This window comes from Myotis lucifugus, unplaced genomic scaffold, assembly GCF_000147115.1.
Source record: "Myotis lucifugus unplaced genomic scaffold, Myoluc2.0 scaffold_66, whole genome shotgun sequence".
NCBI lineage: Eukaryota > Metazoa > Chordata > Mammalia > Chiroptera > Vespertilionidae > Myotis > Myotis lucifugus.
Window position 1 is genome coordinate 1,730,599 of NW_005871114.1, and position 22,816 is coordinate 1,753,414.

The window sequence follows — 22,816 nt, forward strand, 5'->3', positions numbered from 1 at the left end:
GGTAAGGGGGGTTGCTTATATTTTCCAAGTTTTTTACAACATGCATTTGTTACTAATAAGAATAATACAATGAAAGTTGCTAACAAGGAAAAACGGTACATAAAGTCCCGGTGGAAAAGTAGGACAAGTTTAGAGAGCGAGTGAGGGGGTTTGAGGGTGGTGAGGATCCGGAAAGCTCAAGGTCAACAGCCTCTAAGATTTCAGTTGCTGGCAGCTCTGAGTGACTCTGTCCAGGGCCAGGACAGGCTCTGCTGGTTTCAGCAGCAGGAGCATCTAGTGGCTTCTACTTAAGTCTTCACCTGTCCTAGATAAGTTCCAGGTCAAAGACAGAGTAACAGAAATGGTTCTTATTCCTAATGAAGTTGACAAAAGAGAGATTTAAAAAACAAAAGATCATTCTGTAGTCAAGAATGTACTGGGAGGAACAAAACACCCACGAAAATGGTGAGCTTCTGTGATTGTGATGGGCAAGGAACAGCAAAGATGTTTGTGACTGAGCAGAGAACGTATGTTTCTGAGTAGAGGCAAAAGCTGCGGTCTTGAAGGGTTGTCCAAAACACCACCTGCATGAGGATCTCCTGGAGTGCTGATTAGGAAGGCAGCTTCCAGGGCCCACTCATACTCACTAAACTGGAGTTGTAGGGGCTGGGCTGTGGTATGTAAAGATTCTGATTGAAAAAGCACCTTGAAAACACAGCAAGACAGAAGTGGAAATGGCAGGCTCTTCCACACGTTCACGTAAGTTCGTTCAACAGACCACTTCCAAAGTTGCTGCTGAGAGCAGATTTGGAGAGTAAAGAGGCAAGACAGCAAGAGGACACACTGTCTGGGTTGGGGGAGGATAATGATGGTAGACGCTGTGGTTTGGCCTCGATAATGAATGGTGTCTGGCCATACCACCCCAAGGGAGGGCACTTGAAAGAAGAGTGGGAGAGAGAACTCTAAACGCCTTTGCAACATGCCTAGAGCTGGTGTGCGTCTCTGAGTGTGCATGTGTGCGTGTGCGTGTGTATCTGTACTCCCAATACCTGATTCACTCTGCTGAATTCAGTGGATAGGTTACACCAAAGGTTACACCAAAGAGGGGATCCTCAAAAATCCACAGAAATTGACAGGCCCTGGCTGCTTCCCTCTGAATAGCCCAGTTGGTCCAGTGCAGGTTTTCAGCAAGTTGTCTGCCGAGTTGAAAATGGAACTGACAAAGGCACTGTGAATGTGAATGGGGTGGAGAGCATGGTGGAGGAATTACAACTGAGAGAAGTGGGCAGGCAGGGGAAGCAGGGGAAAAGTGCATGAGTGAGAAGTCAAGTAGTCCCTTCACTTCTTGATCTCGGGCCCAAGAGATCCTTATTGTGGTGTCAGGGACTGGCACAACTGAGCCACTGAGATGTGACTAATTCTAAGACCAGCCAAGGGAACCAGAGATTTCCCATGACAATAAATCCACTCAAGCCAGGAGACGGCCCTATTTATACCTGCAACAATCCCTAAGCTCTATTTTCACACTCAGTTACCAAGCTCCATCCCCAAGCCCCTACTCCAGGGATAGGGCCAACAATGTTCTCCTCAGGAGTACTGGTTATGTGACAAGTCTGGCCTTGCTCTAGCTGGTGTGAGAGATGAGGCTCCAGGGAAAAGAAGGCAGGGACAAGGGCCTGCCCATCCCAACAGCCTGGGCTGCATGAGCCTGTTGGCCTAGATGCAGACTCCATTCACTCCTCTTCCCCTCCCACCCTGGTAGTCTCAGCTGGAATGCAGAAGACTGGAGGGTGTGGCTGAGCATGGCACCTGGCGAAGGGGCTAAGTGGTCAGGAAGACTAGCAGGCCCTAAGGAGGATCAGCCCCGCTGGGGAGAGTACAGCCAGAGGAAGTGAAGCCCAGGTAATCCCTTCAGGAAGCATGGTATTTATAGTTAGACTTAGCCCAGGATGACCCTCAGAGCCTAGGTAACCTTCAAAGGGAAAAGTGCTGACCCAGCTTCTCTCAGCTGGGGCCTCTTTACAGTGCGTGGGCCCTTCTTCCCCATTCATTCCCTCTGGCCCATCTCCAGAGTTCAGGGAGAGAAAGAGGTGGAGCCAGTTGCTAAGTGACAAGCCAGGCTTCCTAAACTGCATCCCCTCACCGGGCACGTTGAGTTCCAGGTGGCCCAGGGCAGCTGAAGGACTGGACTCCAGGTTTCTCTGGGAGCTCTGTACTCAGCTCTGTGACGACACTCAGTCCAGGGCAACTGCAATTCTGGGCAATGATCTTGTTTGTCCCCCTGAGGCTGGGACCACCCCTAGTTCATCTTTGGGGTCCTGGAGACAGGCTCAGGGCTTGGCAAGAACTATTTGCCGAATGAATGAGAGAGTGAATGAAGTGAACAGGCAGTTTAGGAAAAGGGGGAAGAGCTGGAGAGAGGAGTTCAGAGGTGGGGGAGGCCAGATGGAGCTGTTTGGAAGAAATCCCTGTAGGGAAGAGAGGGAAGAAGAAAGGAGGTGATGGAGGTGGAGTCCAAGAGGGACAAAAGCAGTCCTTGAGGTGTACAGTGAAGAAACCTGTGGAGGATAAGGGGTTGGATGTCAGCAACCACACCCAGTGAGGACCTGGAACTTTCATGGCAACTGGAGAGATGGAAGTACAGCCAAGAAAAGTAGACCTAGCCAGCCCCCTGCCTGGGTGTTTGTGGGTGTGGACAAGGGGCACACATAACCTTGGAGACAGTGTGCGCTTTCTCTGTGCTTGCACACAACGCACACATTTACTGAGGGGAGCAGGGACTTCATCTGCTCTCTGCCCTGTGCTTCCTGCCCAAGGCCCCAGCGTGTGTGGCCAGGCAGGGTGAAAGGGGGTGTGGGGTATGCCAGGCTGGGCACTAACCAACTCTTACCTTGACCTGAGCTGACTTCACCAAGCCGTCCCTGTCTTATTTCCTGCTTGAAAATGGGCATGTCTCATCTCAACTACCAACAGAACCCCCAAATCCTCTGGCATCTAACCGGCCATACAACCAACGGCTAGCTCCTTTTGGAGGCTGCTGGGAGAGAACACTACTTCACAGGTAGAGTTCACACATCAAGTGTTTAGAAAATTCCTGCACTTCTCCTTGTTTTAAGTTCATATGAATAAAAATAAAAATACACCCATTCCTTTCTTGTGATGATATATCCCCACCTTCATCATGCACTGCTGTGTTTGTTCCCAGGTGCCACAAAGTCCTGGCCTGAATGTGAACAGTTCCAGGGTTACCAGCTCTAGAGGGAACCTTGATTACATGTAGTTTCACAGATAATTATGAGTTAAGAGACACATTAGCATAGCCTCTCTCTCCAATCTGGATACTCACTGATATATACATGGGCTTCAGAGCTAGATTGGGCAGGGGTTGCTTCAACCACCTGTGAGAATGAGGGTGGATGTGGGTGCATGACCTAATCATTCTAAGTGTTCCCATCTGTAAAGAGGATGTAAGTCCCACCTCATGGATTGCGGTAAGGATTACACAGACCACTCTGTTCAATGTTTAAAAGACAGTAGCTATTGTAATTAGCAATCAAGCCAAGTCAATAATGCTTACCAGTATGCAATTAAAAGAATGAAAGGTTATCATATTTTTTCTTTTCATAAAGTTGCTGTGAGTTTGAAAACTTTGAAAACTCTTGCTGTAGAGAACGCTTCATCTCACAGTGCAGGAGGATGCAGGGGTTAAATGAGGTTAAGTTTGACAGGGACAAGAGCAGGCTTGATGGATGCCCACTGCCCGTGCAGCTGCACACCACAGGGTCAGCACTTTTCCTGGGGCAGAAGAGGGAGGATGGCAGCTCATAAATAAAACGGGAGCTCCCCAGGAACTCTAGAGGTTGCTAGAAAGGTCTCTGGTATCTAGCCAGTTCCCCTTGCTACCTCAGGACTCCAGGGAGGAGAGGGAGACAGGTCATCGCTGCCACTGTGTTTTCCACAGGCCTGCTGTGAGGAGGGTCCCCACAGCGAAGATCCAGGCTAGTAACAGCCTGGCAGCCAGGTGCCTGGAGGCCAAAGGGCATAGCCTGACTTCTGACACCCAGAACTCTGTCCCTCTATCACAGCACTCATTCAGACATATGCTATCCCCATCAGGGCAGGTGCCCCAGAGTATGGCAGAATCCTAAAGCCAGGAGTGACCCTGAGTCATTTACCCTAGCCCCTTCATTTTACATATGAGGAAACTGAGGCTCTGAGAGGGGATGTGACCAAACTCCACAGCTCTTGCCTGTTGTGTGTGTGTGTGTGTGTGTGTGTGTGTGGTAAATTCTATCAAACCACTCCATTGCTAGTGAAAACTGACTTATAACTAGAATATTAAAATGTTAGGTGATTGACACAGAGATGACAAATACACCAATGGGAAAAGCAGCAAGCAGAACATGCATACACACCATGACCTAAAATGGAGGAGTTGAGTCTGTCTGACACTCCAGTTCCCACTAGGGAAGACTAGAATCTAAGAGCCTCCCGGGACACTTGGGCCTGTGTGCCCAGGTCTCCTGTGGGCTTGACAGAACATAGACATGGGGCACTGGCCCAAGACGCCAATTCCAGATGGCTGATTTGGGGCTCAGTGATGGAGACCAACCTCCCACCCCATACCAGCCTCATGCAGGGGCAATTCGGTCTCTGTGGGCACTTCTGGGGAGGAGGCACTCGCTATGTCATGAGGAAGCCTATTTCATTGTTAGAAGGAAAAAATGGTTAGAAAGTTAATAGTCTGATAGTCACTCTTCACTGAGCACTAGTTATGTAGCAGGTAGCAGAACAGAGTAACAGATTTTGGAGGCAGACAGAGCTGGGTTTAAACATCAGCTTCATTATAAAAGGTCATTATAAGTGACCTTGGGTAAATACCTTAAGCTTTCTAGTCTCCTCTCCTAGGAAGTAGTGAGTAGTAACAGCCTACTTCTTAGGGAAGTTGGAGGATTGAAGATATCTATGCATAAACTAAATTAACTAATAGAATCAAGAAGATTATATATAATAAATCAAGTAACCTAACATCCAGGTGCACCAGGCCTCACCTGGCTCTCGCTTCCTCATTCTGCAGACACACATACCACCAGCACCATACTTGTTACAGAGGAGGCACTTGCTACGATCATTGAAATAGTGTTTGCCATTGTTATTAACATTACTATTTTGACCTGGAATCCATCAGCTCTGCTATCTGAAATAACACAGAACGAGTCACAGCTGCTTTCACAGGGTTGACATTTTGCTCTTCTCCAGACTCAAGATCCCTATTCCCTCCTGTTATTTCATTCACCCTCCTCCCAACTAATCGCACGTGGTCTTCCCAGCAGCAAGTCCCACTGGGCTCTCGCTTCATTGTTCTGAGCACCTATTCCTCTGCCTCCATAGCAAACATGACAGCAAGTTTGCCCAGAACCGTTGGTGCTGGAGTGAGAAAAGACCCCATAACCTTTCCCCTGGTCGTGGCTCCACATTCTCCCAGTCCTAGTGTTGATTTACAGTCCACACCTCAGCAGCTGGCCCTCAGTTACTGTCCTTCAGGTCTGTGTCTTGAGTGGGGTGAACTTGGTTCCATTGACTCCTGCTGTGTGACCCAGGGCATGGCACTCAAGTTCTCCAAGCCCATCTGCCAAACGCAAATGTCACTCTTCTTTGCACCTTACAGAGACACTGAAATGCTCCAGGGTTTCTGTGGGAAGTGACTTGGTCAAGTGCAAAGTGCACACACATGCCTGATATCCCTGAGATCTGGGACCCCATCTTTTCAAGGCTCACCCACTCCATGCAGCACAGCTCAGGACCCACACATTTGGTCTGTGGATCAACAGAGAACTCATTTGAGCATGTTCATTATCCTCCAAAGCCAGGCTCTGGCCCTACAGGCAGCTGTGCCTGACTCATTCCTTCCCCTTCCTTCTTACAGCCTGTGAATCACCGCCCTGTCAGGCCAGTGGCCTCGCTGGTTTCCTTCCCAAGCATTGCCCGGTTCCCCCTCCATCTGTTAGGATGCAGAACACAGCCCTCTTCCCGCCAGGGCCCACACACACCTCTCCCCTGGGTGGTGTGATCATCCCACACCAGCCTCAGTTACATGTGTGTGTTCCCTTTGGATTGCGATGTCCTTGCAACTTGACTGTCTACTCCAGGAGGGCAGGCTCTCAAGAGGCTGCACAGTGTGGTGTATCAAAAAACACAGTTGCCTGGCACCCACCCCGGGGATTCCGACTTAATTGCTCTGGGTTATGGGTTGAGCATCAGAGGGTGTAAAGGTTCCCTGGATGATTCTAACATGTGGCCAGGACAAAGATATACTGATCTGGAACTAGGCTGCCCAGCCTAGCTGGCTACTTCAACAGTTTAATTAGGCCTCTGAGAGGGCCTGGCAGGGGGTTGCTCAGGGAGAACCCAGGGCCTGCCTGAGGCTGGCCATCTGGACAGTCCTTTCAAGGCTCTCAGCCAGGTGGTCATAAGGCAAAAAGCAGTCAGCTCAGAGGACCTGTGCCTGGGGAAACCTGGCTGCATTGCCCAGAGGATACGGGGCTAGGCCCCTCTCTGCAGAAAGGAGACAAACCAAGAGGCCAAGAGCATGGCTTTGAAGCCAGACAGTCTGGACTAGCCACCTTACTCTCCTTACTAAAGAGGAGGGCCCTTCTACTCCTGACTCTGCTCAGCCTAAGGCCTGATCTTTTAGGCCTATGTGGCCAGCATCCAGACACCCTTTTCTGTAAAGACACAAAGGACTCTACCTGCAGGGCTTAGCCACAGGCTTATGGATAGAAGATGTGCAGCTCCAAGGCAAGGGGATGGTGCGAGAGAGGAGAGGGAGGTCCTGTTTCCTAAGAAAACCTCCACCCCCTCCCCAGCTGCTCTGGACAAGAAGAAGGGAAAAACCTGACTCATCTCAGTGCTGTGTGACTCATAGGCAGAAAAAACTTACTTGCCAGACTGGCAGGGAGGAAAGCCTGCTGCTCCCACCATAACCGGGGGCCATGGGCAGGTAAAGCCCATCCCTCCATCCCTGCCTCCCACCAGCTACCAGACCTGGGTGGCTGGCCTGGCAGGAGTGCCACACTTAGCTTGGCTCCTTGACAGCCACACCCTCCTGAGGCTGGTCCAATAGCTTACCAGTGGGGGTGAAGCTGGGAGGGAGAGAGAACTTAGAAGGTTTGGAACATAGAGAGGTGTTCCTTTCTTTTGAATCAGAAAGGATCTGGGTCTGACGTTCAACTCCACCTCTCACAGGTGTGACTCCAAGACTGCTGAGCCTCTGGACCTCAGTTTCCACATCCATTAAGTGGGAGCAATAATACCATCTGGGAGGACTATTGTGATGATTACACAAGATACATTACTATCGCCCTAGCTGGTTTGGCTCAGTGGATAGAGCGTCAGCCTGAGGACTGAAGGGTCCCAGGTTCGATTCCAGTCAAGGGCACATGCCTGGGTTGCGGGCTTAATCCCCAGTAGGGGGAGTGCAGGAGGCAGCCTATCACTGATTCTCTCTCATCATTGATGTGTCTGTCTGTCTCTCCCTCTCCCTTCCTCTCTGAAATCAATAAAAATATATTTAAAAAAGAAAAAGATCCATTACTATCCTATCTTATATAATAAAAGACTAATATGCAAATTGTCCCCTTGACCTGGAGTTTGAACAGGGGGTGGGGCTGGCCGGCCAACTGCCCATGGCCCCTCCTCCAGTCAGCCCTGCCCCTGTTCCCCCCCATCGGGGGTGGGGCCAGCTGGCCCCTACCCCCTGCCAACCAGGCCCCATCAGCCTGGGCCGGCCAGACTCCACCCGTGCACAAATTCGTGCACCAGGCCTCTAATATATAATAACTGCCTAGAAGTGTGTAAGGCACAAAGTGGAACTCAAAAATGGTAGTGATTATTACTAGTCATGTAAGTAGAAGAATTAGTATTATAAAGAGTTTTTTAATGACATAATTCCAGTTAACCCTTACAACAATCCTGCATGGCAAATACTATTTCTCCCATCTTACGGATGAGGACACTGAGGTTCAGGGACCCAGGGGAGTAGCAGGAATCCAGTGAGTGGTTTTAGATCCTCTCATTCCCAGCCCAGTGCTTGTCCCAGCTTCTGTCCTGCATGCCACTTCCCCAGGGCAGTGAAAAGAACTCCCTGACCGGGGCTGGGGAGGTAGGGGAAGGAGGTGACAACTCCCACACAAACACACACAGTGACAGGCACAGAACCAGTTCTGCCTCCAGCCTGGGAGAGAAGGCCTAGCTGGCAACACTGCTGACCACTGCTGTGTGCAGCAGGGCATTGCTGCCAGTTCTGCTCTGCCTCCCACCAGCCTGGCTTGACTCTAACCCACGTGGTACCTCCGGAAATTCACTCAGAGATGCCCGTGAGTATGTGTGGGCTTCTACACCAGGATGTAAGTTCCTCGAGGCAGCACCTGGTCTGGTTAGTGTTGGCGTCTGAATATCCGACCCCTAGCCTGGAACCAGATAAGCAGTGTAGTCGGTCTGCCAACGCCTCAGATTCCAGACCTGAGATAATATCCTACCACTTGCATGACTTGGGAATGTTATTTAACCCCTGAGAACCTCAGCTGGAAAATGGGGACAACAACAGTCACTACCTACAAGGTTATGATGAAAACTATGGTAATAACCACAACATTAACAATTATGGCTAATACTTATTAAGTTCTTATCATATGCCAGGCACTGTTAAGACCTTTCTATACATTAAATCACCTAATATGAAGGTCACGTGGCTAGGTGGCAGTCTGGCTCTGCAGTATTCACAAAACACCACCTCTCCTGAGTGACAAGTGCCTGGTAGGTGGTAAGTGCTCAGTATATGGAAGCTAGTCTAGCAGATGCTCAGGAAACATTTCTAAGATGAATCAATAAATGAGCCTCTTTTGGTCTAATTTCATTTCCATCCACAAGCATTTATCACTGAGGTCTATTCTGTGTATAGCCTGAGTTATTTGAAGTTCCTGGAAAATATAAAGTAAAAAAAGAAAAACAAATTTTAAAAAGTGAGGCCTCCTCACCTCCCACAGGAGGTTAACAGGATCCAGATTGCTGGAACAAGAGGCAGCGAACCCAACCCTGGAAGTTCCATGCCCTTCCCCTGTGCCCAGAGAAGGTTCCAGATGTAAGGCACCAGCCCCTCAGAAGAAGAGGGGGTGGAAATGGCCCAAGGTGCTGGCTCTGCCTGACCCTCGAGCACGCCACTGGGGGTGGTTGTGTGGAAGGGCCTCGGGCAGCCCAGGCACCTCTTCCCAGATTGTTTATTTTGGCTGGGCCTGAGGTGACGGTGGTGGTGGATAGGGGGGCAGGGAGTTCATAGGGCCTGAGCAGCCTCTAGGAGTTGGCGGTGGCATCTGCATGGAGGGCAGGAAAGGCAGGGCCCCCTAGTTCTCCCACACAGCACATCCACACCCTCCAGCCGGACCACAAGGGCAGGCCCCCAAACTAAACAAGGAGAGGGTCTCCAGCACCAGGAGAGCTCTTTTCTAAGCAGCAAAACCCTTGTTTCAAAGAAAATAGTGAATGGCTTTCAGAGAAGCCCACTTACCCTGTGAGGCAGGTAAAGTGATTGGTGGGCACAGAGGAGGGGCCACACTCACAAGTCTACCCCTCCCCACACCATCCTGAAAGACCAAGAGATCCCAGGGTCCAAGGCACATGAGCTTCAGCTCCCACCCACACTGCCCACCCGGGCCTTTCAGGGACAGGTGCCCTTCGCCTCTAGGATAGCTCCCAACTCAGTTATGAAGGTCAGACATCTCTGCCCAGGACTGGCTGGTTTAGCCCCTATCACCTGGGGCAGGTCATCTCCCTGAGACCCCAAATCTGGGCCTCCATCTATAAAATGAGGAGGTTAAACTGATGGATTCAGGGCCCCTTCCAGTTTTAAGACTCAATTCAAACCTACCCGTGGAAAGACTTGTGCGAAACTCATGAGGAGCACCAAGACAGCTAAGACAAGATCCGTGTCCTCCAAAAGCTCACCACTCCTGCACAAAACTGCAAGGCAAACCACACGTGCAATAACACAACCACAAAAACACACACACAGAGCTACAAGATTCTGTGCAGAAAAATGCTGTAAGACCCTAAGGACAGAGACTCAAACACCCATGGGGGCCTGTTAAAGTGGAAACTGCTCAGTCTCACACAAGCATGGACCAGAGCCAGGACTGTGGACCCCAGATGAGCATGACAAGTCCCTGACCAGACAAGCCTCATCATTCTCTCGGCTAGGGATGAACCACACAAATGATGCACGGGGATCCATTTTGGTTTTGTGATATATTATGTTCATACTCACGATTTTGAAAATACTTGAATGCATCATTTAGGAAACCCGTGTAATGTATTACTCTGTGACACATTTTCAAAAATAAATAAATGATACATATAAATTTTGTTCAAAGAACTGCATCCCCGCACTTCCCCCCCCCCCACACACACACACAAGCAGGCACACTGAACTGCTGCACACTTGAGCAGAGGAATGTGGAAAGGCACACCTTGGAGAAACTGCGGGTTCGGTTCCAGACCACGGCAGTAAGACAAATATTGTGATAAAGCAAGTCACACAAACTTATTTTGGCTTCCCAGTGTGTATAAAAGTTCTGTTTACACTACACTGTAGTCTATAAAGTGTGCAATAGCATTACGTCTAAAAAATTATACATACATTAATTAAAAAAATACTTTCTTGCTAAGAAATGTTAACCATCATTTGAGCCTATTGGGAAAATGGCGCCAATAGACAGACTTTTGTTCAACTTGTAAAAAGGGAAATAGCTGAGAAGCACAATAAAACGAAGTAAGCCTGTATTGGAAGCTCACAGCCTGACTCACCAGGCCTCGTTTACCCATCTGCCAAAGGGGTGGGTGGGAGCTTGACTAGATCATCTCTACGCTGCCACTTCCAGCTCTGACCCTGTGTGACAAGGGCTCTGGAAAAAAGCGGGCTCCAGCAGGCTGGGAGAGCAAGCTGGGGCAAGCCCTACACTCATCCCCACATACAGTGAGTGGCCTGTCCCACTTCGGCTTCTGCTGCTGCTAGAGGAAGAAGCAGCCCCAAGCTCTGGGATAATGGTGCAGACAGGGGAGATAAAGCTGATGGAGGATCCAGATGCAGGAGGACCAGTCACATGCAGAGCCTCCGGGCTGTCTGGAGGTCATTGGCTCCTGATGCTCTGGAGCTTGTCCTGGGAACAGCTCTGCTAGCCCACACCCAAGTTCACAGGACCCTGCCACCCCACCCCTAAGGTAACCCAATTCTTCCTGGTCAAATGACAATGGAGGTGGGGCTAGGGAGCTCTAAGGCAGGAGAGGGCGATGATTACTGGCTCCCAGGGTGCGGAGGCCAGACAAAGGGGTCATGGCCCAGATTCATGTCAACACAATCCCTAAGCACCCATTGTGTTCAAGATCCTGCCAGGCACTCCATGGGTCTGAGAAAATGAGGATGCCACTTTAATTATCTAAAGTGTGTCTCAAGGCTTAAAGAGTACCTCCTCAAAGGCCTTCCCTGCCAACCTAACGTGGATGCCCCCTTTCTCCCCCCAACCTCTTTTCTCCTATGTAGTGTTTATCACAATTCTGCTGTTGTTTTTTACCTCATTTTTCTGTCTGTTTCCCATTAGAATGTCAGTAGCTCAAAGACAGGGCCCTGGCTCTCCTTCACAGTGGCATCGACACCTTACATAGCGAAGGTACTCAGAATTAACTGAATGAACGAATGAATGAATGACTACTCCACCAAACAAAGCAGGAAGTGGCATAAAAGAGATTCAGAAGCTGTGGGGAAGCAAAGGAGAGAATGAGCACATCTATGAGGCTTCACAGAGAAAGTAAAACATTGTGAGTTGGGCCTTGAAGGGGGGTGAGGGAGGAGGCGGCATTCCAGGTGGAAGGTATAGAAGCAGCAAAGGCCTGGAGTCAGGCTGGAATAGCAAGTGCAGGCCAAAAAGCCCAGGTGAGGCCCTAGCTGGTTTGGGTCAGTGGATAGAGCAGCGGCCTGCAGACTGAAGGGTCCCAGGTTCGATTCCGCTCAAGGGCGCATGCCCGGGTTGCCGGCTTGGTCCCCATTAGGGGGCGTGCAGGAGGCAGCCAATCAGTGATTCTCTCTCATCATCGATGTTTCTATCTCTCTCTCTCTCCCTTCCTCTCTGAAATCAATAAAAATATATTAAAAAAAAAAAAAGACCAGGTGAGGCCAATGAGTCTACCTGGACCCCGAGAGGCCTGATGGGTGCTCATTGCCCTGGCCTACTACTGGCTTCCTACTAAACACCAGTCTTCACTCGTTATTGACAAAGTCAGGATTATATAAATATTTGAACACAAGTCTGGAATGTGGTGAGCAGAAGTCATTTCTGAATCAAACAGTGGCCCCACAGGACTGCTCCGCTTTCTTCTTTTCTAGTTTCCTCCACCCTGGCTGACTGGCTCTGATTCTAAACATCTGTGCCACCACTGGGGGACTAAAGGACCATGTCAACCTTGTCATGACAAAGACCATTTATTACCTTCTCCCCTCCCTCATGTCTCAAAAGAATCTCTCTCCAACTACATTTAGATTACAATTTTTATAATGGAAATGTTAAGACATATCTGTCAATTATAGCTTCTGATCAGCATATGGAAACTAGTAGTTCACACTGAGCTGATAGAATGCCAGCCCATAAAACACGTTTTGGTCAACCTGGAAGGTTTGGGTGTCTCTGTGACTCAGTTTCTGGAAGCCAGGAGATGGGGCAGGAACATAGGAACTGAGAGATATGGCCAAAGGGAGGAAGAATGAAAACCCAGAGGTCCCTGACCTCTATATCTAGGTGAGATTTCCCCACTGCCCATACGGTCGTCCTTTACCAGGGAACAGGAGCTTGGGACACAAGGGGGAAGAGAGTGGGAGGCAGCTGAAATCCTGGCAAATCACAGGCTTTCAACACAGGGCCATAGATGCTGACTTGGTGCAACTTGGGAAGTAAGGGGTGCAAGGAGGACTGTGAACTTGACACCATTTCTGTTCTGGGCAGAGGTCTATGGCTAGAGCAACTGTCAGAGGTCAGATGGTGGCCCTGGAGGCTATATACTTTGCAAGAAAACAGGCAGCTCCACATGAACCCAAGTTTATAGCACCTGTGAGTAAAAAATCTGGGGGAGCCCTAACCGGTTTGGCTCAGTGGATAGAGCGTCGGCCTGCGGACTGAAGGGTCCCAGGTTCGATTCTGGTCAAGGGCATGTACCTTGGTTGTGGGCACATCCCCAGTTGGGGGTGTGCAGGAGGCAGCTGATCAATGTTTCTATCTCTCTATCCCTCTCTCTTCCTCTCTGTAAAAATCAGTAAAATATACATATTTTTAAAAATCTGGGGGAATTCTTCCATTGGAGGGGTGTGGTGATGGGCCTTTTATTTTCTAGGATATATATTTTTATATGCATTGAGTTAAAAAAAAAATAGGACTCTGTCTGTGTCCTTAAGCTTTTGTTTGAATGTGGTTTCATAGAAGACTTACAGGAGAAGGCAATAAAAGATCCTTGTTATATGAGGCTGCAACAGCTCAGCTGGGACTTTGGGTGTCTTCTACCCATAAAGCATCTATAAGGAAAGACACTTTCTAATTGTCCTGGATCCAATAAAGCTCCCATTTGAGCCACTCTGTATGAATTGTATCACAAACACACTATAAGAGCAGGGCTGTCCTTACTAATCTCAGAAGCCCCAAGGCTCAGGCCAGTCAGTACCTGGCACACAATAGGTGCTCAATAAAGGCTAACAGAAGGAACCAAGAAAAGGATCACATGGGGGTTAGGTGAGGACTCAGTCTCCTGGGAAGAGGTGAGGGTACGAATGGGAAGAGGGTGATGGAGAGGACCTTCCCAAAAGCAGGTAACAGCCGACCTCCTAGTGGAGCCATCCTTAGGTCTTTGCCAGGGGAAGGCAGATAGCTCAGTGGCCAGGAAAGGCTGCAGCTGGCCCTGCCTGCAGGGTTTTCCAGAGTAGAAGGCTGCAGGGCCTGCCTTCTAGGGCAGCTGAGCCATGGCCCACATCACCTGCCATCCCTGAGACCAGTCTGACAAGGGCTTAAGATCTGTGTCAAGCAAGAGCTGAGTCAGACTTGGGGGGAGGATGCGAGGGGGGGGGCGGGAGGAGGTCAAGGCAGACAGGTCAGGTCTCATTCTCTCAGGTGTACTCCCCCAGCCTGAGGCCAAGTAGGAGCAGCCTCCTCATGGTCCCCCACCCTCCCCATCCCTTGAGCACAAGAGAAAGATAGGCTCCTGAGTGCTGAAACCCAGGAGAAAGCAAGGCCCTGGAAGGAGCCCTGCAGACAGATGCAGCGAGTAGCTAAGCACTAGGAGACCACCTGTTTTTCCCCAAGCATCCTCTCCACCATGAATCTATACAGACAAGCTCTGGCAATAGGGTGCTGGGCAAGAGGTGGTGGTAAACCCAGGTCAGCAGAAGGTACATGTTTTCAGCACAGCCACCAAAGGGGCAGGGAGGGAAGGCTCCTAGCTGCTGGAAAAGGCATCTTCAGTTTCAACTCAGCTGGAGGTCAAGAACTGCTGAGGCTAGCAGCCCTGTGCCAGGACGCATCTCGTCACCATGGCAACCCAGGGAAGCACCAGGCAGGAGTCAGCCACAAGGCCAGGAGCAGAGCCCTCCCTGCTCTAGCACTGGCCTTGACCTTTCCAGCTAGGAAAGCAGATGCAAAGCACTCTGCCACCTTCCCTGGACCTAACCATGTCCAGTGTAGACCGGAAAGATGCAAGAGATCCACCCCATCCTGCCTCGGGTGGGCCCAGACTATACCGAGTTGCTACAAGGTAGGAATTGCCCTACTCAGCTTCTGATTCTTCCTTACTTTTCCCAGGTTGAACACAAAATCAGAAAGTGATGAAGGCCATAAGAGGCATGAACAAGGACTAATGGGGCTTTAACGGAGAGAAAGAGTTCACCATCCTGACAAGGAACATAAAGGGAAAAGGACTAATAAAGGCTTTTTTGGAAGGAAGATGGCACTAAAAAAACAAACAAGCAAGCACACATTTCCCCACCCTCCAATCCTTCTGACAATTCTAGCTGTCTGGTTAGCTCCCGAGCTAAGAGATCACAAATCAAGAACACCTTGGTTCAGATGCTCCCTCTGGCTGGCTGCTTTCGACCTGGTCAGTCCTCTGCCACTTGCTCCCCACCTGCCATCTTTCTAACACTCAGTGTCCCACTTGGCTGCCCCTACCTGCCTCATGCCTGCCTGTTGGTTGGCTACCCAGCCCCCAGTATCACAATGCCCCTCAGGCCTTGGCCCCAGGTCTGTGGTCCCACTCCCCTCCCATCCAGCTCAGCTTTTCTGTTCTGGACCCAATGGTAGACTACCTTGTAGTGGTAAATTCTTACTAAAATCCCATCACATTCTTCACCTGGGGACTTGGAAACCACAAAGCAGCCTACTCGGAGCCTAGAAATTGTCTATGGCAGGTTGCAAGGTCCCCGGTCACTGGGCAGTTTCTCAGGTCGCCAGGATGCTGATGCTCAGAAAGGGCTAAAGAGTCAACTTCTAGACTCAATGCTGGGATCAGCCCCAGGAGCCAGCTGAAGGCTACAACCTAGGGACTAGCCCCAGGACCGTTGTGCAGAGCACAATCAGGACTCCCTTTCCAGCTGCCCTTCTTTTCATTTTTTATGTTGTATAAAAGTTGACATATGCTAAATGGAGAAAAAGTACATAATATAAACGTGAAAAAGAAAACATGTTAAGTCACCCAAACCCTACCACCCAAAATAGTCAACAATATGATCTTTTGAGGCATTTTTCTTTCTCAGTGCACACACCTATTACTGGGATACAAGGTGTGTACCGTCCAAGCTGTCATCATTAGTATGTCCGTGATCCTGGTTTTATTTTGATCTCTATTGATCTCTAGAGGAAGAGGAAGGGCAAGGGTAAGAGAGAAACATCAATTGGCTCCCTCTTGCACGCCCTCCACCAGGAATTGAACCAGTAACACTTATGCAAGGGCCGACATCCAACCAGCTGAGCTACACTGGCCAGGAACTTGTTTTGTCTTTATTTTAATCTGATGCCAAATATTAGACCAGTGATTTGCAACCTTGTTGCTCATCAGATTCACCTGTGGAGGCTCCACAAAAATGCAGAGGCCTAGATTCCACCCCTAAAGATCGACTCAGGGATCAATCTTGAATCAGGAATCGAATCAGGAATTAATCAGTGCTGAGCACTGTACAGGATGCATTTCTCTATAACAAAAAGCTTGCATCACTCTCCATTCATTCATTCATTTAGTCAAGAAACATATGTTGAGCTTCTCCTATGTACCAGGCCCTCAGTAAGATAGGCCTCAAGGTCAGAGCTAGTAAGGGAGACAGACACATAAGGAGATAATAGAAATCAATATATAAATGTAAGGACTGTGATATATACAGAATCATGGGAACACAGGAGATGGGGTCTCACCCAGCCTGTGGAAGGTCCTGAAGTCTGCTTGGAGTCTAAGGGATGAGCAGGGATTAGCAGGTAGAGGAAATGGTGAGAATAAGGGCTCCAAGGTGAGCAGACTTTGGGAAACCACAAGCAGTGCTGCCAGAATGTAGAATGCAAGGCAGAGGTGGCCAGAAACGGAGCCAAAGAGGAGGTGGGAACAGGTCATTGAATGCCATTAAACCAGTGAAACAGTGTGGACACTACCCACTAAGAGATGGGAGGCCCCTGAAAAGGTAAAGCAAAAGAAAAAGATGCATTTTTGATAGCTCACTCTGGAATCTGTGTATAGGGTGGGTTTAAGGGGCCTAGACTGGAAGCAAGAAGACCAGTTAGGAGACTGCTGTTATCAGCACCAGAGAGAAAATAAGGGTCTGGGCTCAGATTTTATTGAGTGTCTATTACATGGCAGTCAGAGCTTTAGTGGGGATGGATTTTAAAGGTACTTGAGTCACACATTTAGATTATTTCTAATTTTTCACACTGGGATAAAAGCCTTCGTACATTAAAGCTTTGTACACACTTTGGCTTATTTCCCTATGATAACGTCCTTGTGAAATTTCTAAGTCATAGGTGGGGCTATTTTTAAGGTTCTTGGTACTTTTGCCAAATTGCTTTCCAGAAAGACTGTATTAATTTTCACTTCCACCAGCAGTGCCCTGGAGTGCTTGTCAGACCCTCTTTGGCCCCAAAAGAAAGACAGAGGTCAACTCACATCCACCCCATTGCCAAGGATAAAGTTGACAGAGCCTGAATCTTCTGCTTGGCCCAAACAAAATGACTGCACAAGACTGCACAAGAGGGCACCAGGCTGAAGGGTATGTTGCTTTGGAGCTGGGCTGGGGCCAGGGAAAGGGCATACTTTCTCTGATCTAATTCATCTTCCTGCTGCTGCCGGTAACCTTAACTGATTATGTCACTTCCCTGCTCAAAAACTTCCCATGGCTCCCCACCGCTTATAAAATAAAAGCCCAAATCCTTATCATGGAAATCCAAGTTTTTAAAAAATATCATCTTCACTATACAATTCTATTCACTCATTTTCTAGGTACTTACAAAGCAAAGTCCTTGCTCTCATGGAGCTTATACTCTAGTGCAGTGGTTCTCAACCTTCTGGCCCTTTAAATACAGTTCCTCATGTTGTGACCCAACCATAAAATTATTTTCGTTGCTACTTCATAACTGTAATGTTATGAATCGTAATGTAAATATCTGATATGCAGGATGGTCTTAGGCAACCCCTGTGAAAGGGTCGTTTGACCACCAAAGGGGTCGCGACCCACAGGTTGAGAACCGCTGCTCTAGTGGAAGAAACAGATGGTGCACAGTCCATATAAATGTGCCGGGTTATGTGTTATGCTAAAAATAAAGCAGAAAAATAAAGTGATGCGAGGGGGGCACAATTTAGAAAGTGTGGCCAGGGAAGGCGGGTGCAAGGAGACAGGTGCAGAGGCCAGAACAGAGCAAGGAGTGAGCCATGCAGACATCTCTCACTCTCTCCCACTATGCTCACAGCTCACAGGAGCCACCAACCCACCATGGGCTTCCAGGTCTCCATGCCTTTGCTGTTGGTCCGCCTCCTACGCCTGTTAAAACTGAACTCTCTGTACCCAGCTTGAGTATCACCTCTTCTGTGAAGCCCTCCTAATTCCCAAAGCTAGCCATGTTCCAAGCACTTCACTTCCATCTCCTAGTCCACATGACTACAAGCATATTGAGGGCATGGATGGTCTTTTCGCTCTATATCTGCAGTGTCTTGCATATAAGAACGAACGAATCTCTGCAGTGGACACTAACAAACTGATCTCCATGCTTGCCCTCTCCAGACTATACCGAGTTGCTACAAGGTAGGAATTGCCCTACTCAACTTCTGATTCACCCAGTTTGTGCAGCTCTGAGTCTGGTACACAGATGTTTACCAAAGAGGGAGGCATGTATGCAAGTTATCAAAGAGAGAGGGCATATTATTGGCAGGGAAACATCCTCTCTCTCTTAGTATGCACAAATGAAAAGAATGCCTTTGTGTTGAGACTGTTAGTTGTCTACCCAAATCCATTCACCACTCCTTGGCAAGCAGCAGCCCCACTGCACTACATTTCCCAGCCTTCCTTGCACTCAGGGTGGCCATGTGATTAAGTTCTTGCCAATGGAGTAAGCTGTAGGGACATGAGCCATAGAGGACCTGGGCTTTAGAACAGCAGGAATGCATCCTCTAGCTTCTCTTGTCCCTTCCACTGGTCGGAGCCCAAGCATGGCGGCAATCCAGCTTCAGCTATGCGGACAACAATGTCCTGTAATGGAGCAATGACTCCAAAGGAACTGGATCCCAGAAAGACCGCAAGCAGCAGAGCTGCCCCTTTTGCCTGGTCTGTTCATATCAGGGACATTACATGAGACAGAAAAATAAACTTTTCATTCTTTAAGCTACTGGATCATTATGCCCCTCTATCAGGCCGTGTGGCTTTACATGAATGAATGCACTTGCCTTCCCAGAGTGAGCCAAACATCAACGGGCCTGGATCTTTATGGTCCTCAACTATCTTTCTCAGTGCCAACTGGAAAAGGGTGTGTCCTGACCCCCCGCTGACTCAGTAAGTCCTAGGAGTATCAGGAGAGGAGGCAGGGTGAAGAGGATGCACAAGTTAGGGCACACTCTGTGAGGAACTCGTAAGGAGGCATGAAAGGGGTGGAAGAGCACTGTGGTAACAGTGGGAAAAGGCAGCATCAGAGCCGATGGAAAGGATCAGAAAGACAAATCTGGTTCCCAAATGTTTAAAAACCTGAATCCCACTGGTAAGAAAGGGTTAAGGGGATGCAAAATCAAATGCACACAATTATTTATTCTAGCCTATCTATGGTTCTTCTCACACTCAGCCTGCTGGCTGTCATGGGGCTAGAGAAGAGAACAAGAAAAATGGGCAAGGAGTTGGCCCAGGGATGGTAGGCCCAATCTCATCAACATCACCTCCCGTGGAGGAACCAGAAACCAGGGAAGCTGAGTCTTCAGCCTCAGCAGTTCAGAGATAACAGTCCTGGTGCAACTCTGGGTCTGCTACTCCTGGCACCACCTCTCCTTCATTCCACTCTGGATCTCTCAACTCTGAAGTTGGGTGCCTACCAAGTCATACCCAACCAGAAGGTACAAGGACAGAGGATGGACACTCCTTCCCTGGATCCCAGGTGCCTAAATCATCTGCCGAACTGCTCAGATCTACCCTGGTACCTGCCTGACAGCTCTATCCCACCTTCCATAACCATCACCACACATTCATGCCAGGTGCCGGGCTCAGTGCTATAGAGGAAACAGTGAAGAAAACAGGGACCACCCTGGCCAGTTTGGTTCAGTGGTTGGAGCATCGGGCAGAGGTCCAAAGGGTTGCAGATTCTATTTCCTAGTCAAGGGCATGTACCTTGGTTGCAGGCTTGCTCCCTGGCCCTGGTCAGGGTGTACGTGGGAGGCAACCAATCAATGTGTCTCTCTCACATTGATGTTTCTCTTTCTCTCTCTCTCCCATTCCTCCCTCCCCTCCATTCAATGGAAAAAAATATCCTCAGGTAAGGATTAAAAAAAAGAAGAAGAAGATAGGGACCCTGCAGGGAGGCCACACAGACAAGGGCAAGGAGCTCATTCTCTGGAGCTAAGCAGAAAAGGATTCACATTCTGATCCCACCCATTAACTGGCCTTGTGACCTCAAGCAAGCTTGAGTTCTCAAATCTATAAAACAGAAATAATGGTGCCACTTCACAGGGCCACTGTAAGGAGAAACTGTGGTATGTTCCGGCACAGAAGGTACTCTACAAATGCTCATTTCTTTCTGCTACCCCCAAATGTCCTCCTTGTTGGCCTGCCATGATACATAAAATTTCTACCACAGGATCTGTCCTTCAGGATTAAGGCACTACTGGGAAACGTTCCTGTAGAGTAAAATGTCACTTCCTGCAAGAGTCAATTAAATGTTCTAGGCAGGCTAGTAGGCAGGCTTCCAGGTGTCTGCTTGAGGTGCTGATGTTAAAACTGCAGGTGCAGACAGGAGTTGCTCTGAAGTAGTAGGCATGGCTGCAGAGCCCTGAGGAGATGTTACAAAGAAATATGAAGTGTCAAGGATGCTAAATCTTAAGATCTGGGGATCTCCAGGAGGTTAGAGAAGATACTAAAGAGCTGGAAGGCAGAATAGCTCAGGGGTGCCTCACAAGAAGAAAAAATTGAGAAAGTCAGAAAAAGAGGAGACAGGGAGGTGACAAACCTCTAACGGAGAAACAGTAGGGAGTCATCAGGATGGCCCTAGCCCCCAGCAATGGTGGCCCTTCTCCAAGGTGCTCAGCCATCATACCTTGGCCCCACTCCAGATCCCTCCTCCCAGTTGCTATGTCCTGTTCCTGGCACCATATGGTTCCTACATGTCCATCCCCACCATCACCCCACCATCCAGGTTCATTCTAAAGAGGAAGAAAGCCAAAAGCTTTGACTTTGTTGTTTAGAAAAGACTTTCAGAATCTTGCCCAATAAAACATGCCAGAGGTCAGGAGGAGGCAGAATATACTTGAGTAGCAAAGGACAAGATTGAGCATCTCTGGGGTGGTTTTTTCTGCCTGGCCACACATTTGGGATGACGTGGGCAAGGCCCATGTCCTCTCTTTACCCTTACCATGCTATAAGGTCACCAATACTCACACCAATTCAGTTCTCAGGAGTGGGAAAAGGAAAAGTTCACCAAGACCTGATCATGTGGAACCAGCAAGTGGAGATACAAAGAAGGCCTGGCCAGGCTCATCCAAGGTGAGTGCAGATCCCCATCCCCGCACCAGGTCATGGTGAGGGGCAACCAGGCAGCGTACAGGAACACACTCTGCAGAGGGCCAGGCCAATGTAAAACAAAACTTTCTCCTCATTAGAGCTGTCAAAAGCTAGCCTTGCTCAAAGAAAGCTTGACTGACCTGACTCAGCAAGGGTGCCAAGTAGAGCAAATCCACACTGGGTGGGCAGCTAGACAACATCACAGTTTGGGATTTTCCAACTCTCATGTCCTGCCATAACACTCTAGAGTTGAAGGATTTCATCTATGTCTTACAGGGCTCAATTCCAATCAGTTGTCACCTGCTCCTACAGCCTTCTGTAATTTGCAAAAGGGTTCCCACCTACATCAACTCACTTGATGTTGTGGCAGCGGCTCTACACCACACACCTCTGTGCTCTGGAACCAGCCATATGGTCATAGGAAGTCAATGAGGCAAAGCAAAAGTCAAAGGACAATCAATGCAATCATACAAACATCTGTAGCCTCATGGAGCCCAAAGAGGTATGCCCATCCAGTATGCCCTCCCTTGAAGCCCATCTGAGAGCCAGCCTCTATGGCAAGGTCCAGAGAGTTGGCCAGTTGGTTGTAAGGTCCATTCCAATGTAGGCCAGGCACACACTACTGCCCAGCTCCTGTTGGAGGAAAGCTGGGCCCAGTCCTGCAGTTGGGGCTTCATAAAGAACAAGAAAACTAAACCCAGAGATCTGGGCTGGGATGATGCAGAAAGTCTGGATACTGTTGCTCGTGCCTGGGTTAGAGTGGCCCACACAGCTCAATTCAGAAAAAGCCCCTACCAGACTAGTGTAGGAGAGCTTCAACTTTTGCTGAACTAGATCCCATTGGAGCCAGGAGGTCCTGCAGGGGAAGCTGGGCTCTCAGAGGGCAGCCCCTTCTAATTTCAGATTGCTCTTTTTCAGGAAGAGAACGCCCTTATGGGGAACAGAAAACTACCTTCCTGGAATTTCTGTGCACAAGTGCCAGCTCCATCTTCTGAAACAATATCACAAAATCTCTGTGTGAAGGTTAAAATCTCTTAGTAATTATGAACTTGGAAGTCAGAGACCTGTTCCAAATCCCAGGTGGGTGATCCTGGATGGATCATCTAATATAAGCCCCAGTTCCATTCCTGATTAAGTAGAGATTATAATATGCTCTTCTTTGGATTACTGTGAGGATTAAATGAGATCATTTATGTGAAGCTGCTAGCACAGTGCCTGGCACATAGGAAGGGTTCAATAAACAGTGATAATAACACAATAAAACGTTATTATAACGTTTCAGAATTTAAAAACGGCCTTCCTGATCTTCCTGCACCTTTGTGTTTTCTTGCTAAGCAGTCCCAGTTCCTCAAGACATGATTTCAAGTTCCCCCAAACACCCTTTGGTTGCTGTCACTAGGCAGCTGTGGCACAAAGGCAGGCGTTGGGCAAGAGACTGTAAACCTGGGTTAGAACTCAGACAGCCTTCCTGAAGAGATGCTGGAGGGGATTATTCCATCTCCAAATCATACCTAGCACCTCCAATGAGCCAGA

The 22,816-nt window shown here is 48.9% G+C and overlaps 2 protein-coding genes across 5 annotated transcripts in view; both read right to left on the reverse strand.

Annotated features, from left to right (window-relative positions):
* The window catches only part of ANKRD2 (ankyrin repeat domain 2), a 61,615-nt gene that overhangs the window by 21,867 nt on the left and 16,932 nt on the right, over positions 1 to 22,816 (reverse strand). The gene's annotated exons all lie outside the window — the stretch shown is intronic.
* The window catches only part of UBTD1 (ubiquitin domain containing 1), a 55,549-nt gene that overhangs the window by 10,887 nt on the left and 21,846 nt on the right, over positions 1 to 22,816 (reverse strand). The window contains exon 1 of one of the 4 annotated variants that reach the window (XM_023754872.1): positions 1,029 to 1,050. The exons of the other annotated variants lie outside the window; for them this stretch is intronic. The gene's annotated coding sequence lies outside the window, so the exon portion shown is untranslated. Of the gene's footprint in view, positions 1 to 1,028; positions 1,051 to 22,816 lie in introns of those variants that run through there. 4 annotated transcript variants of the gene reach the window in all.